Source organism: Elaeis guineensis, chromosome 1 (assembly GCF_000442705.2).
Source record: "Elaeis guineensis isolate ETL-2024a chromosome 1, EG11, whole genome shotgun sequence".
NCBI lineage: Eukaryota > Viridiplantae > Streptophyta > Magnoliopsida > Arecales > Arecaceae > Elaeis > Elaeis guineensis.
Genome location: NC_025993.2, coordinates 89,422,350 through 89,428,202, shown reverse-complemented (window position 1 = coordinate 89,428,202; position 5,853 = coordinate 89,422,350). Strand labels below are relative to the sequence as shown.

The following is a 5,853-nucleotide window of genomic DNA, read 5'->3' as shown; positions in this document are numbered from 1 at the left end:
CTTTGCTATTGATTACGTATGGGAGTGAAGGAGTTAGGTTTTTATTTCTAGTCCTTTAAGTGCTTGCAGCACCTTTCTTCGAAAGTCGAGCTATGGGTACTCGGGGTGGGTTGAGGAGGGTTCTAGTATTGTGGCTGGGGTGGATGCCTATAAGTCATATCTGGATAACCTGATCTTTATTGCACTGAGGGAACCACTGGTTGTGGTTTTCACGAGAAATTTGAATAGTTCCTCCATCCTGGATGGTACATACTAGAATAGAGGTTGTTCGTACTAGAATAGAGATTGTTCCCTAGTCTATGAGTAGTTTGGGCTTGATGGACTTACTCTTGTACATATCAGAAAACTGTGGTGCAGTTGGACACTCACTCACAAAGTGAGTAGGAATTGAATATAATGCACATATATCTTACAGTTGAGTAGATGGAGAAGAGGAATGTCCTGCACTTAATAATCGATCTAACTTTTGGGATAATTCATCGACCTTATGATGGATATCTATGGAGTTTTCTATTTCATATATTCCACCCCTCTTTGAGTTTAACATGGGTTTATCTCTAGTAAAGATAGACATATGATGTAATAAATTTTTACTTAAAATTTCAAATAGTTGTCATGCCTCATTTTCACTTTTGAGAATGAATATCCCACAGCATGATGCATCGATCATTTATCGATGTCTTTCAGATAGCCCATTGTAAAAATATTGGACTAACTGCTACTTGGGTATAGCATGATGGAGATATTTTCTAATAAGGTCCTTTAACCTCTCTCATGTTTCATGAAATATTTCTCCATCTAATTGGAAAAAACTAGTTATGGCTTTTCTTATTTGATGAGTTTTTCCTATGAAAAAATATTTCTTAAGAAACTCTCCTTGGAGCTGGTCCCAGGTTGATATAGTCATGGAATCCAAAGTATGTAGCCAGTATTTGGTTTTGTCTTTAAGTGAAAAAGAAAATAATTTCAACCTAAGGGCATCATTGGAGAAGTTGTGAATCTTGACAGTTGAGCATATCTCAAAAAATTCGTCAAGATGTTTGTAAGGATCTTCATTACTAAGTCTATAAAATGAGGATAACATTTGGATTATACTAGACTTAATTTCATATTGTGTGGCCTCTATGAGAGGTACCTGTATACAGAGAGAGTAGGTATACATTAAAGGAGTAAAGTACTCCTTCAATTACCTCGGTGGATCATTCTCCTGATTTCGGTCCATTTGTCTATGTCTGTTGGCTCGAAAAGTTTTTTTCTATTTTTAGATTAAAAGGTTGAATTTCTGATCATAACGATCTACGACCAAGCATACAAAAAATTTTAGATTTTACAAGATTTTTTTTTTAAATGAGAGAAGAATGAAAGAAATCTACAGAGAAGAGCCTAAGAGTCCTTAATCTAAGAAGAGAGAAGAATTATTGTTATTATTTTTAATTATATATATATATATTGTCAAATATTTAATCAAATTTTTATCCTAGGTCACCCTAAATCTAGATAGCTCTTAACTGCCAAGGCCGTCTTGGAATTCTTTAAGTCAGAAACCAACTAGCTAACTAGCCAGATAAGGGTAAGATCGGTAGGAGATTCTCTGTATTTTTGTAATGGACCTAATTAAGTAACCACCTTTCTTCAGGATGTAATCTCTAAACACTTTTTTGAGACATCAGTCAACTAACCAATCCTGGCTCGGTCCAACTCTTCTGGATGTCTTATCCTAGTGAGCTCAAACACCTTAGTGGTCAACATCTAATTAATTTTAAATTAGAAGTCTAGGTTATGTAAAATGAAGGATGTGATTTTTGGACTAAGGAAGGGTGATCAAATCCTCACTTTATCTAATTCATGGGTTAAGTGCCTTTAAAATTAATTATGGAGATGAGATGCAACAATCCAAGATATCCAAGCTTTGTGATTAGCATGTAGTCAAGACTAAATTAAATTGTTTCTTTTTCTAGATTTTATGGTTATGTCTCTAATTTTTTAAATAATTTATGAGATGTCAGTATAAAATTTTTTATTTTACAAGAATGCAAATTTGACTAAGTAAACTAAGCAAGTTAGAAAGCACTAAAACTAAAAATATACTAAGAATTAAAGTAAGCAAATACAGTATTTTTTTTTTTGATTTTTTTTTTAATTTAAAAGCAGCTATGCCACAATCTCCGACAATGGTACCAAAATTTGATCGCTTATCGTGAGGCGATCAAAAATAAATCACTAACTTACTACTATATAGATAGTGCAAGTCAGGTTCGTATCCACAGGGATCATGGATTGAGTTACATTCGAGCACTAGAATTAAAGAAGAACTAAAATTGATCGATCTACTAAAATAATATTAACAAAAGTAAAGTAAATCAAATGTTAACAGAAAAGTATATCAAGAATTAGGGAAATACCTCAGAATTTTGCCTGGTTATCTGGCAAACAGTTAATACCCTCCTATTATGCAATTAATCTATATACCACCTATCAAGATATAACCTGTCTGGTGAGAGCATGGCACGTATTTGTTTGATCACGACCTATTCTTTTGGAGTATAGACTAGTCAAGATGAGATGCATATAAGGTGAGAAGAAATCGTATTTAAAAATAAATTATCCTGAGAGTACGAGCCGTATCCGTAGATCACGGCTCATCCCAAGAGTATCAATTATTCTAAATATGATTTTAGATAAAAAAATAAAAAATTAAAAGCAGATTTTTTATTGCATAGAAAGGAGAGATACAAAAGATGAATAAAAAAAACATTGCTTATTACAAGCACTTTAGGGATTGTTTGAGATAGGAAAGCTTAGCTGGCCATGGAACTCTTGCTAGCTGACATCCTAGGACTGAGGAAACTCCTGGGCAGCAGCTGGAAGATGGTTGACACTTGCAGAAGGAGGGATGATGGTGCTAGGGAGAAAGGGGTTTTGGTGTAGAGAAGGATGGTGGAGGCATGGGAAAAGGTGGTGGCCGACTTGTGGTGTGGATAGGTCTCTTTTTTTTTTTCTCCCTCCCTGATGTCTTCTACGATCTTCTTTTTATAGACTTCATTTTACACATTTGGGTCATGTTTGTTTCGCATCCCAATAGCCCCTTTTTATCCTCTTTTTCATATTTTTTCGTAAAATCATGCGTCCACAAAGGTTTCTGTGTCTGTTCCACAGATTTCATCTTCTATTTAGCCATTCTGTTTTCTGCGTTCGCCCCAGCTCACCAGCTTCCATAGATAAATTTAAACCATGCTTGCTATATGACTTGCTCGAACAAACACCTGTTGGTCCCACATTTGAATCTCGTGTGAAGACTGGTTCCCACCTTGCTATTCGTATGCCCGCTTGTCAAGGATTATGCTAATGCACACCCAAACCTGAAGCCCACGTGCCCATCTCCATGCATTCAAATCGTTGGGTCCCGCATACCCTTTGAATGCTTTAGTGACCACATGCCAAGCCCGACACATCAGCCAATGTCTTTCTTCTTTTGATGTTCCCACATGGGTCCCTATGTTTAAACTTTAAATCACCCATTCAGATATTACATGAAGACTTGTTGACCTTTTCAATCATTTCCTTCTTGACCACTCAAACTTCATGTGCTGTAGACTCTTTCTCTTAATTGTTAAATGTGTGTCCTAGAAAGCCAATTATTAGCTGACACATTTGTATTTTCAAGGCTTGTATTTGAACTTATAAAACTTTTATTATTAATAAAGGGCATTCTTATTTTCAGTCATGTTTATATATCCATGATTTATCCTAAAAATTAATAAAGATGATTTTACATATTCTCAAGGTGTTGAGAATTTAAGACATACTATAAGTGGTTAATTTTTAAATACTTCCGATCAGAGGATCATCACAGAGGACAGTGATCAATCTAGTTAGATCGATGCACGATCACCTCCTTCACAGGCAAATGAGTCTCGAGTCTGTAGTGTCATGATACTAGGGTGATAATGCAGATGGTTGTTAAAGAACAACTTGTACTGAGCGTGACCATTATGAGAAACTATTTGGATATCTACTCACTCATCAGTGGTATTCTCGATGCTATAGTGATATGACTAGTCCTTTGACCTACGGTGCATTGGCTATTTGCAGTGAGGTTGCTATAGTTTGACTGCACATCGACTTGGTCTCAAGCCATTCGGGCCCTTGCTGTGTATGTTGGCTATAGTGGGTTCAGGTTCACTGTTAAAAGTAGGATGCACTTAGATGGAATCTATCGACCTTAGTAGAAAAGGTATAGTCCTATTTGATTCACGAGATTGAGTTCAGTAAGTTTTTCGTCAAAGCAAGAGTCAATTCTGGAAAGGAGTTTCCATGAGATTCACAAGAGAACTCAAGACGAGTCAATCTTACATATGACTGACAATGGGGTTTGATGAGTTATCCATGACCTCCGTCAAGTCAGAACTTTCGATAGAAAGATTGAATCATATATAACCGTACCTAAAAGTTTATATTTTCATTCTACTGGGTTGCCACTACATACTGCTAGATATCACTGGTGGATTGTGGGACCCACGAGTATTATCTTGATGATCGATGATTCTCGATGGACAGTGTTGAAATTATTCCAACCTATCAAAAAGAGTTTCGATGATATTATGATAAAGATCATAATGTATCTCACTATCAGATAGAATAGAACATATGGGATCACACACAAAAGAGTTTTCTATCTGATCTGATGATTGATCGATGATTATGAATCGTTAAGGATATAATTGTCAATACGATCGATAATTAACCTAATGCAAAAGTTGTAGGAGGATTAATTAGTAATTTAATTACTAATTAGACACAATTTGATTGAAAAATAAGTTTTAGATCAAGTCTAATTGAATTGGAATTAGTTTGACTTGAATTGGGTTTGGTTTGATTGAGTTATGAGATGACTCAATTGCCACGGAATCAATTTCTGATTTGATCTAAATTTGGATTCAATTAAATCTTAATTGGATTAGAATTTAATCTGATTAGAGACCAAATTAGATTAGATTCAATCAGGTGTTTGGGTCTAAACCAAATTACTTTTGGTTTGAGGCTCAATCCAAAATCCTAGAGTCCATTTTGTGAAGGACTCTTCCATGCACCACCCATTGTCCACGCCCCTTCTCTCCTCATGCAAATTTCAAACTTGCGTGAGGTTTTTTATATTTTTTCATCTCTTGATTGACCACTTATTTTTTTATTTGGATAGGGATAAATTTTAGTTTGAATCTGAAATTTAATTTAAATTTTTGATAGAGTTTGACTCCATCAGGACTCTATCAGGCACCACCTTAAAAGGATCTGCCTTTGGGATGCCTAAAGAGGGCTTTTGAGATCAGAAAAAAATTTGGCCAACCATTAGAGTGAGAGAGAGACTTTTTGGCATCCTCCCTTCTAAGTTTGAAGGAAATTCTCTATTGGTACAAGGCATGGGACTCCGAGGAAGAAAGCTGCACTGCTGCTGCCTTTCTTCTACCTCCACTGCTTTTTCGACTGAAGATCATCTTCCAGATTTGAAGAAGGATCAAACCAATCATTAAAAGGTCTTTTCTGTAAGGGAGCTAAGACCCCAAGGAGATAGATAAATCTTGAATTAGATCGATCTCGTGTGGATACCTGTAGAGGTCGGACGTTTGTGCGGCTCCAGGAACCTGTCAAGTTTTTAATCATCGACTATGGAGCTCTTCCACCCACGATAAGGTATGAGATCTGATCTCATAAATTAATTTTAGATTTCATATATCTTAGATCCATGCTAGAAAAAATTTTAGATCTGATTTAATGCATGATAAAAATAGTTAAAATAGCTGTGATTTCAAAATAGTTTTGAAATATATGCATGTAATCTGCCCTTCCCTTTCTAAC

General features: G+C 35.6%; 1 non-coding gene across 1 annotated transcript; it reads left to right on the top strand.

The window, feature by feature from the left end:
• The first annotated feature begins 728 nt into the window (after window positions 1-728).
• Window positions 729-834, top strand: LOC114913940 (small nucleolar RNA R71). The gene has a single exon (XR_003800068.1). It is a non-coding gene; the product is annotated as a small nucleolar RNA R71 (small nucleolar RNA).
• The last annotated feature ends 5,019 nt before the right edge of the window (window positions 835-5,853 follow it).